Below are 11,891 nucleotides of genomic sequence, written 5' to 3' on the forward strand. Positions count from 1 at the left end.
TGTCACATTGTCCCAGACTGGCCAGAAATGGATTTAATTCCAAGTTTAAACCTGATGACTGATTTAGTAAATGCCTCCCATCCTGATATTTGGTTTTCCAGCTGCAGCATGACTGTGCACAAGTGTGTGGGATGAGAGGGCCACAATTCTGGTTGCAGACTAAAGGCTTTTCTCTAACTCATTCCTCCCCCCCAGAAAAAAACCTGCTATTTTCTAGATTTCAATTTTCTGGACACAAACGATATTAAAAAGTCGTCCTAGCTGATGAGATTTAAGAGCAGGATTACAGCAAGATTGAAAAACCCCATTCTGTTGGAGAAAATCACTCCCTCCTCCCCAGACTTGTGCTTTGCTGCTGCTCAGATGAGAATACCCACATTAATAGGAAAAATATAATATAATATAATATAATATAATATAATATAATATAATATAATATAATATAATATAATATATACCCCTGTGGTATTATATATATAATACACATCCTATATATAATATATATAATGTTATACATATAAATATATAATATTTTGTAATATATATAATATTATAATATATATTATATATATTATATTAATAATATATATTATATAAAGTATATATAATATATAATATATAATATATTAAATATACATATAAATAATTTAAAAATCGTTTTAAAATTGTATATATATATATATATATATATATATATAATACCCCATATATGATGCCCCTGAAGAGCCACAGGCATCCCCTGGAGGATATTCCAGCTCCATCCATTTGGGACTAGTGAAAGGAAAACCTTCCAAAAGAGGTCCAGAACCAGCCTGGGGAATTTTCTGCCACAGAAAGGGCAAAGAGCACAACCATATTTTACAAAAATCAGGATGATTTTCTGGATATTCCTGGACATAAGGAAGATGGAAGCACACACACATTTTTTCCAGTCCTGTTGGGGCCTTCCTCGAGATGAGGCAGCTCCAGAAATTCAGTACTTGGTGAAGCCGAAATGCACATCTGCAATAACCTACTTTAAAATTTCCACTGAGCCTGGCAGAGACAGCCCAGGGCAGGATTCAGCCTTGGAGAAGTTTCAGGTCAAGCATGAGCTGGAGGTAAAATGTTTGTGGAGTTCAAGGACTGCAAACCCCAAGAGCAGCAGAGATTTCATGGAAATGTTAAATCTTGTGGGATAGTCTGGCTCAGGGACTTTGTGCCCTCCTAGGCTCTCGTGGCATGTGAAAAACTCTTTAATGGAAGATTTGTGGTGCACCCCAAATCCCAGAGAGTCAAGGCTGGTGTAGGAGCTGGTATCAGCAAGAGAATTGATAATGAGCTGATAACAAACAGGAGCAGGGGGACAGACTGAGCCAGCTGTGCTGCCAGGCAAGACCAGGGCCCTTCTCTGCCCACACAGAGAAGAGAGGTTAAAAATGGGAAATTCCACAGAATCCCCAAATCCCTGGGGTTGGAAAAGATTTCCAAGCCCATGGAGTGCCAGCTGTGCCCCATGGGCACCTTGTGCCCAGCCCAGAGCACTCAGTGCCACCTCCAGGGCACACCTGCAGGGATGGGCACTGCAAAGCTCCCTGGGCAGCCCCTGCCAAGGCCTGAGCTCCCTTTCCATGGGCAAATTGCTGCTGCTGTCCCAGCTGAGCCTGCCCTGGCCCAGCCGGAGGCCGCTCCCTCTGCTCCTGTCCCTGTTCCCTGGAGCAGAGCCCGACCCCCCCGGCTGTGCCCTCCTGGCAGGGACTTGTGCAGAGCCACGAGGGCCCCTGAGCCTCCTTTGCTCCAGCCCCAGCCCCTTCCAGCTCCTCAGGGATTCTGCAGCCCCTTCCAGCTCCTCAGGGATTCTGCAGCCCCTTCCAGCTCCTCAGGGATTCTGCAGCCCCTTCCAGCTCCCTCAGGGATTCTGCAGCCCCTTCCAGCTCCTCAGGGATTCTGCAGCCCCTTCCAGCTCCTCAGGGATTCTGCAGCCCCTTCCAGCTCCTCAGGGATTCTGCAGCCCCTTCCAGCTCCTCAGGGATTCTGCAGCCCCTTCCAGCTCCTCAGGGATTCTGCAGCCCCTTCCAGCTCCTCAGGGATTCTGCAGCCCCTTCCAGCTCCTCAGGGATTCTGCAGCCCCTGCCCAGCTCCGTTCCCTGCCCTGGACACGCTCCAGCCCCTCCAGGGCTCTCCTGCAGGAGCAGAACTGGGCCCAGCCCTCGGGGTCTCCCAGCACAGAGGGACAATCCCTGCCCTGCTCCTGCTGCACACACAATTCCCCATCCAGTCCAGCTGCCAGGGGCCTCTTGCCCCCCTGGGCACCCCTGGGCTCGTGTCCAGCCCCTGTCACAGCACCCCCAGGGCCTTTTCCAGCTCTCCAGCCCCTCTGACCAGCCTGGAGCTCCCTGGGGTTGTGGTGACCCAAGGGCAGGACCCAGCACTTGGCCATTTACCCCCATTCACCTCCAAACAATTCCAGCAACACCCTCTGTGTCTGGAGCCCTGGAGATTTGTCCCCCCAGAGCTCCAGGACACATCCAAGGTCATCAGCCCCATCCTCCTCCCTCCCCACCCCAGATCTGCTCGAAATAAAAACCAACAGGATTGCCAAGGTTGGGGTTTGGAGGTTTCCCACATGTGGGGGCAGAGCCAAACTCCCAGAAAGGCCCTTCCCGACCCCTGCAAGCTCCCAGCACATCCAGCCTGGACACCCTCCCTCCAATCCTGGATTTCCTGACCTGGTGTAACCCAGCAGCCAGGGAGGGACAGCCCTGGTGGCTCCATTGCCACCTCAGGCAGGGTTTCTGTCCCGTCACAGGGAGATTTCCACAATTTCTTCAGCAGCACCAGGCTCATTCCCAGCCTGGATCCCCATTTCCATGCACTGACATCCCCACTTCCCCTTCTGTCCCAAAAGTGTGGGGTTTTGGGACAGACAAGGGAAGAGACAGAACAGAAACAAGAACCCAGAAAAGGCGGGGAATGCTGCACTTTCCTGGAGATGAAACTTCTGTTTTCCTCATTGTCCCAGTGAGGGAATGTCAATGTTTGGCAGAGCAAATCCTAAAGTGAGATTCCACACTTTGGCATGGTCCCAGCCAGGAGCAGCCTCCTGCCCAGCAGATCCACTGGCAGCAATTCCCACTCTGGCTGTGCCCAGCTCTGCTCCTGCAGGAGAGACCTGGAGGGGCTGGAGCGTGTCCAGGGCAGGGAACGGAGCTGGGCAGGGGCTGCAGAATCCCTGAGGAGCTGGAAGGGGCTGCAGAATCCCTGAGGAGCTGGAAGGGGCTGCAGAATCCCTGAGGAGCTGGAAGGGGCTGCAGAATCCCTGAGGAGCTGGAAGGGGCTGCAGAATCCCTGAGGAGCTGGAAGGGGCTGCAGAATCCCTGAGGAGCTGGAAGGGGCTGCAGAATCCCTGAGGGAGCTGGAAGGGGCTGCAGAATCCCTGAGGAGCTGGAAGGGGCTGCAGAATCCCTAAGGAGCTGGAAGGGGCTGAGCCTGGAGCAAAGGAGGCTCAGGGGGAACCTTCTGTCTCTGCACAGTTTTCCACCATTCTCAGCCTTACCTGCATCATTCCCCTGCCACCAGGAACCCAGAGAGAACTTTGGGATTCAGCAAATTCCCATCGTGAGGCAGCACAATCCCAATTTCAACCCCTGGAGTTCCAGATCTCCATCTCTGCCCAGAGCACTTTTCCTGCCTCATATTCCTGTGGAGTTTGACCCAGGCCACAGGGAAAAGCCCAAATTCCTGAGCTGAAACCTCCCAGTCCTTTCCAGGTCTTATCAGGAATGCCTGCAGTCTCTCAATTGTTGAGCACCAGTGAGATAAAAACAACAACTTCTCCTTTTTCTCCTTCTCCTTCTACTCCTCCATCTTCTTCTTCTTCCTCTTCTCCTTCTCCTCCATCTTCTTCTTGTCCTTTTCCTCCTTCTTCTCCTTCTGCTTTTTCTTCTCCTCCTTTTTCTCCTTCTTAACAACTCAGAAACTCAATAACTCAAAATAATCATAATAATAATAATAAAGATAAAGAGAATAATAAAGAAAAATAAAGATAAAGATAATGATAATGATAATAATGATAATGATAATGATAACTATAATGATAATAATAATAATAATAATAATAATAATAATAATAATAATAATAATAATAATAATAATAATAACTACTATTACTGTTCCCAGATAATCAGCTGTCAAACTGTGCAGGCTGGAATTTTCAAATCCACCTCCAAATCACTCTGGAAAAGGAACTTTGAGAGTCCTGAGCTGCTGGGCAGCCAAGGAGGGCAAGTTCCAGTTATCTTCTGCCACCTTAAAATGGAAATAAAAAGCACCTGGGTAAGGAGAAGCCCTGGCTGGTGGAGCACATGGTGAGGAGAGCTCAGAAAAGGTCTCCAACCCCAAATGATGGAAGCTCAGGAAGCTCCCAGTCCTCCTCCATTGATCCCTCCTGAAAGTTCCTGGGATTCTCATTTCCTGGGACCAGGGGGTTGAAACCCATCCAAGCCCCACTTCCACTGTCCCTGGCAGTTCCCACATGGATTCTCCTCCTCAGCAAGGAAACCTCCCCCAGCTCCGTGCCAGGGAGTGCAGTTTCTGGGATAGCTGCCACCACTTCTTCCAATCAATTGTTCTGAGATGCCACCGCTTCTCCGGGGCTGGAAGTGCCACTCTTGGGGGACATCTGAAAATAATTCCTTCATTTTTTTAGGTCAAGCATTGCCCTCCAGCACCGCAGAGCCCACATGACAGGAGGAACTGAGGGGAGGAGAAGTGGCCAGTTCTGGAATTGAGATGCCCAGCACAGAGCTCCTGGTGTGGTCCAGGCTGGAATGCCATTGAATATCCCAGGCACTGAGGTTTGGAGGCAAGAGGATGAGCTGGATCCAACCTCTCCTCGGGGGCAAGGGAGGGGAGCAGCAGTTTAGGTTTCAACCTCAAGTGATACCTCATTCATATAAGGGAAAAAAAAACAAAAAACCCAAGAGGGGATTTGAGGCTTGAGATTCCTCAGGAAATAAAAAAAAAAAATTTAAAAAGGGGAAAATGCAGCAGTGCAAGGCCTAATCCATGCACTGTGACAGCTCTTTATCAGCCCATACAGGAGCAATGAACACAAAAATTCAATTTTTCCTCAGTAAAGGCTCAGCTGGGAGGGAAACCTGAGCTTGTTAGAGTTTTCCAGCTGAACAACAGGGAAAATCCAGCCAAGATGGAAGATGTGGAATGCCTGGGATCAGAGGAAGAGCTGGCAGCACCTGGAGCAGCAGCAATTCCCTCAGGAACACCCAGCTGGGTAAGGAGCAAACAATCACCCCTTGTCTGCTCCACCTCTGCCTGCCCAGCCCTAGTTAGAGCCCAGCTGGAGAAAATTGGGGTGGATTGTGTCAGCATTCCCAGGAATTGGACCCAAAACACACTGGCACCTTCAGAGGGCCAGGCAGGGAGAGCAGGAGCCAAAATCCCCACCTTGGCCTGCTGGGAGCCCTAAAGAATCCCCCAGGAGCAGCGTTCCCCTCTGCCTCAGACCCCCCAAAATCCCAAACCCCTCACCCTGCAGTCCCAAAAATCCCAAACCTTTTTCCTGCAGAGCTCCCAAATTCCCAAACCCTTCACCCTGCAGTCCCAAAAATCCCAAACCCTTTCCCTGCAGAGCTCCCAGAAATCCCAAACCCTTCACCCTGCAGTCAGAGAAAACACCTGAGGAATTACCTCCTTCTGAAGTCCCACCCCAGGCACACTCACCAGGACCAGGAGTTGCCAGGACATTTTTGTTCCCAGCCAGAGGAGATTTTTTTAAATTGAATTAAAGCCAGGTAAACCCCAGAATTCCATGGAGTGTCTTTTTAGTGCCTTCCAGCCATAAACCCCAGCCAAAGGAGACACAAACTTTAAAGAATTTAGGGATTTTACAGGAGCTGAGGTTTTAGTTAGACATAAGCTTTATTTGAGTTAATCAAAATAAATGGGTAGGCCTTAATGAAGTTAAGAGTTAGTAGTTAACTAATAATTGATTGCTTGTCAGCACAATGCTTGGTTAGCTGGGTTTATAATGAAGAATATAGAAACTGATAAATAGCTTTTAGGAACATAAGACAATTGTTTTTAGGAACATGAGGCAATTGTGGCCTCCTCTGTTCTGAAACCAGTTGAAGATGGGGAATGGGAGTTCTACCAAGGGTTCATTTGTCACATTTGCATTTGAAAAGGTAGAAAGGTCAGAATGAGGAAGACTTCATTTACTTCCTCATTTTGGGACCCCTCCCCATGAAAGGGACCACTGACTCATTTTGAGGAACAAACTACGCATGCTTAATGGCTTTTGAACTAATTACCATGGGAAGTGGGGAATGGGATGTACCAAAGTTATGAATATTTGCATTTTGGGTGTTCAATACTTGTATAGATAAAAGGATCTGTAATCACCTGTAATTTGTGGTGTGTATTTGGGAGCTATCCCACAATAAACGTACACTTTGTAACTTTAAACTGTTAGAGAGTTTTTGGCTATTGGTACTAGATCAATATCCATATTGGAAATGGGATGCACCAAAGTTATGAATATGTATTTGCATTTTGGGTATTCAATACTTGTACAGATAAAAGGGCTCTGTGATCACCTGTAAATTGGGTATATATTTGGGAGTTATCCCACAATAAACACACACTTTCTAACTTTAAACTGTTAGAGAGTCTTTGTCCGTTGTCGCAGACATCTTTTATGAAAAATCCTTTCCTTAGAATTTTTTCTCCTGAGAAGCTGAGAGACCTCAGGAACAAAATGTAAACACTGATTATCTGCTGCTGTGGAATGCAACAGGTGCATCTGGGATTGGTCTCATGTGGGTCTTTCTAATTAATGGCCAGTCACAGTCAGCTGGCTCGGACAGAGAGCCCGAGCCACAAACCTTTGTTATCATTCTTTTTCTGTCCTTGGCTGGCCTTCTGATGAAACCCTTTCTTCTATTCTTTTAGTATAGTTTTAATGTAATATATATAATAAAATAATAAATCAGCCTTCTGAAACATGGAGTCAGATCCTCGTCTCTTCCCTCATCCCAGAACCCCTGTGAACACCGTCACAGTCCGTCACAGTTGGTTATCAGTACTAGATCAATATCCATATTTTTAACAAACCAACCTGGGCAAGGCTGTCCCTGCAGGTGACGTGTCCCAGCCCTGCTCCACTCCTGGAACCCCTCAGGAGCCCTTCCATGCCCCCCCTGCAGCCAGGGAGCAGCTGACAGGAATTGCTTGTCCTGCTGTGCTTCCAGCCAAGGAAAATGAGGAGCAGGGAACAACAGAGCAGGAATGACACTTGTGGAACAAGGCTGGAATAACCAACTGTGCCAAAGACATCCCCAAATGTCCAGCTGTCCCAGGGGGAGGGAGGGGAGCTGCTCAGGGACTCTGTGTTCAGACAAATCGGTGGAATTGGGGAACAAAAACAGCACCTGGGGCACCCAGAGCCATCACTGAGGGGAGTTCATCAATGAAAGGCCTGAGGAGAGAGTAGATGGCTCCATGGGGACCTCCATGAGGGACTCGGGCTGCCCCAGCATGTTTGGAAAACCACTCCTGATGAAGGGAATGATGAATGACCGGGAGCAAGAGAGAGGAGGGAGTGCAGTGGAGCCGAACTGGAGCTTGAGAATGAAATAGCCCAAAGTGCTCAACCAAACCAGCTCGGGGTCTGGGCAGGGCTTGTCTCCGTTTGTGTCTCTGCTCAGCTCAGCAGAAGGGTTTGGAGCAGCTTCACTTCTGCATCATCACTTGGTGTGCTCTGCTCCTGCCTTGGAGCAACGATGGAAACCCCGCCCAGCTCCAACCCCTGGCTGTCCCTCGGTGTCCCTGTGTCTGTCCCTGGCTGTCCCTTGGTGTCCCTGTGTCTGTCCCTGAGTGTCCCTGTGTCTGTCCCTGGCTGTCCCTTGGTGTCCCTGTCTTTGTCCCTGGCTGTCCCTCTGTGTCCCTGGGTGTCCCTCTGTGTCCCTGGCTGTCCCTCTGTGTCCCTGTGTCTGTCCCACGCTATGCCTGTCTGTCCCTGGCCATCCCTGTGTGTCCCCGTCTGTTACAATCTGTCCCAGTCTGTCCCTGGTGTCCCTGTGTCTGTCCCTGTCTGCCCCTGTCTCTTCCTGGGCAACCCTGGCTGTCCCTGTGTCTGTGTCTGTCCCTGGCCGTCCCTGTGTCTGTCCCTGGCTGTCCCTGGCTGTCCCCGTGTCTGTCCTTGTGTCTGTCCCTGGCTGTCCCTGGCTGTCCCTGTGTCTGTCCCTGTGTCTGTCCCTGGCTGTCCCTGGCTGTCCCTGGCTGTCCCTGTGTCTGTCCCTGTGTCTGTCCCTGGCTGTCCCTGTGTCTGTCCCTGGCTGTCCCTGTCTGTCCCTGTGTCTGTCCCTGTGTGCAGAGCTCAGAGCAGGCCCAGGCTCTGCTCCAGGCCCAGCAATGGCCCCAGAGCCACGGACAGGGCCTGAGCCCAGCAATTCCCCTCACAGGAGGCACAACTTCTGCCCTGGGCAGGGCCCGAGCTGGAGCAGAGCCCAGAGAGGGGCTGGAGTCTCCTCCTGGCACATTCCAGAACATAATCCCACAATCCCTGGGCTCTGGGGGAGCACTGTGGGCCCTTCCAGCCTCACCCATCCCGGGATTCTGTGCTTAGGCTCCAGCCCAGCCCTGAGTTTAAAACACTTTGCAGGTTCACCTTGCTGAGCCTGGGTGAGATCACATCAGGTCCTTACAGAAATAAATAAATCCATTAAACCCAGGCCCTGTTTCAATGCCTGGGAGGCTGCAGAGTTCTGGATCTTTTTCAGGAAGCTGAACCAAGTCAAACACCACCAGAGCTCAGAGTTAAACCAGTTTGAAAAAGAGAACAGGATCTTCCCAGAACTTCACTCAAATTGAGTCCTGCAAAAATCCTTTCCTGTGAGGGTAAAAAGGGGCTGGGATGGAATTCCCAGAGCAGCTGTGGCTGCCCCTGGACCCCTGGCAGTGCCCAAGGCCAGGCTGGACACTGGGGACAGTGGGAGGTGTCCCTGCCATGGCAGGGGTGGCACTGGGTGGGATTTGAGGTCCCTCCCATCCCAAACCATTCCACGATTCCCCATTTCTCTCACTCAGCTGCAGACAGATTCATTCCCACTCTGGTTGTCCCCAGAGGATCCCTCAGGCCCAGCTGCAGTGCCATGGATGTGCCATGGAGGCCATGAGCATTGCAGGGGGAAGGAGAGGCCAGGGCAAGGTGGGACCCTGCCAGCAGCACCCTCTGCTCATCTGCAGGCTCAGACTTCGGACAATCCCAGAATCCCAGAAGGATTTGGGTTGGGAGGGACCTGAAATCCCACCCAGTGCCACCCCTGCCATGGCAGGGACACCTCCCACTGTGCCAGGCTGCTCCAGCCTGGCCTTGGGCACTGCCAGGGATCCAGGGGCAGCTCCAGCTCTTTGGGGCATGATGAAATCATAAAACATGGACAAGAAATAGAAAATTACCCGAGATCATCTTTTGATCTCTGAAGTTCCAACCATGAACCTTCATTTCAGAGCCAACCAAAACTCCAAACTTCTTTTCTCATCCAAGTGTTGACACTTTTAATTTTGGGATCAGTCCAAGTATGAAAGCAGAGGGAGAGGCTGGAGGGGTTTAGGTTGGGTTTCAGGGCAAGGTTCTTGCCCAGAGGGTGCTGGCACTGCCCAGGGAATGGGCACGGCCCCGAGGCTGCCACAGCTCCAGGAGCTGCCAGGGATGCCCAGGCTGGGCTTGGTGGGCTCTGGGGTGGCACTCGGGGGTCCCTGGGGGTCCCTTCCCACTCAGGATATTCCATTATTCCATCAAAGTTTTCCAGCAATTTCTCAGGAAATTCCCAATCTGGAGGAAAACAAGAATCAAACCTGGTTTTAATTGCTTCAGTTGTTCCCAGAGTCCTTTATAAACCTTTCAATCTTCATTTTGAACTATATCCTATCTTATAGAAATTCTCCTACCTCCTATTTTCCTGCCATTCCATGATTAATCAATGGAATTATGCACTGACTAATACCAGCATGTCATAACATGACACAGCATCGTTTCAATCTCCTCCTCTTTTACCCAAAAATGCCATTTTTAACAGCATTAAGGGCAGTTGCTGCCTGGCACTGATCAAAACATCTTTTTTTCCCCCTCATAGGATAGTTTGGTGCTTTGACACAGAAAAGAAAGGAAGATGAAATATTTCAGTCAGCTCTCAGCAGAAGTTACTCTAAATTATTTGAGAATCAAATAAGAAAATCCAATGGAAGTGATGGGATGTTTGAACTGGGTGTCACTCTGTGTGTACAACACCACGTACAATACCCAGAGATAGCTGAAAACCCTGAAAATACAAAATAAAACATGATTAAAAAATTTTTGAATCAAAACCCCCACTACAATTGTAGAAAATAAGGTTATTTCCCCAACAATTCTCAGAAATAACTGAAAACCATAAAAAATACAAACTAAAACAGAATAAAAATAAGTTTTAAATCAAAACCCCTACTAAAATTATATAAAATAAGGTTATTTCCCCAACAATTTTCAGAAATAGCTGAAAACCCTGAAAAATAGGAAATAAAACATGATAAAAATAATTTTTAAATCAAAACCCTCACTACAATTGTATCAAATAAGGTTATTTCCCCAACAATTCTCAGAAATAACTGAAAACCATAAAAAATACAAACTAAAACAGAATAAAATAATTTTAAAATCAAAACCCCCAGTACAAGTGTGGAAAATGAGGTTGTTTCTCACACAAAAGGTGCAGCAGGAGGAAAAGAGCTGTGATCTGTTGGATTCTGCAGCAATTTTTGATCCCAAATCTGGCTCCACCTGGGTGGTAAAAACCTCTCCCTCTGAAGATGGAGCAGCCACTTCCGGGAGAGCAGCAATAAAATAGGAATTGGCTCAGGAATTGTGTCCCTCAAAGGGAAGGAAGTGATAAAAAATCCATGATTCCAAATTCTCCCCATTTCTGCAACACTTCTGTGTCGCTCCTCATGAAAAGCACCCCTTAGCTCCAAGGTTTCCCTTCAGGTGACCTGGGATACTCTGGGATCATTTAAAATTCCAGGAGAATTCCTGGAATATTTTGAAAATAATTTAAAATAATTTAAAATTCCAGGGGAACTGGAATCAATATGCAGCATCAGCAGGACTATTTGTTTTTAGGAAAAGGTTTTCATGGAATCCCAGAATATCCTGAGTGGAATGGACCCACAGGGATCACCCGGGGCCACTCCAGGCATTCCCAAAATCCCACCCTGTCCAAATGCTCCTGGAGCTCTTTTAATGAGGCTGTAAAAATGGTAAAATGAAATAAAGGTGCAAGTTTCCAGGCACTGAAACATCCTTTGGGATGTGGGGCCACCATCACATCCCCAGCATCCACCAGGATTTTCCAAACTGATTTTTGCTGATTTTTTGATCAATTGCTGATTGTCCTCAGCAATTAAAAGAGAATAAAGGAGGTAAAATTAAAAATAAATAAATCTGTGATGGTGGAAGGTGGCCCTGCCCATGGCCAGGGGTTGGAATGGGATGATCTTTAGGGTCCCTTCCAACCCAAACTGTTCCCTGGTTCCCACTTGTCCCACCTGGAAGGGGAAGGGTTTGTAGGGATAAAGGGAAAAAAAGGGGGAGAAGGAGAAGGAGAAGGAGAAGGAGAAGGAGAAGGAGAAGGAGAAGGAGAAGGAGAAGGAGAAGGAGAAGGAGAAGGAGAAGGAGAAGGAGAAGGAGAAGGAGAAGGAGAAGGAGAAGGAGAAGGAGAAGGAGAAGGAGAAGGAGAAGGAGAAGGAGAAGGAGAAGGAGAAGGAGAAGGAGAGAAGAGAAGAGAAGAGAAGAGAAGAGAAGAGAAGAGAAGAGAAGAGAAGAGAAGAGAAGAGAAGAGAAGAGAAGAGAAGAG

The sequence above is a fragment of the Ammospiza caudacuta genome, chromosome 2 (assembly GCF_027887145.1).
Source record: "Ammospiza caudacuta isolate bAmmCau1 chromosome 2, bAmmCau1.pri, whole genome shotgun sequence".
Lineage (NCBI taxonomy): Eukaryota > Metazoa > Chordata > Aves > Passeriformes > Passerellidae > Ammospiza > Ammospiza caudacuta.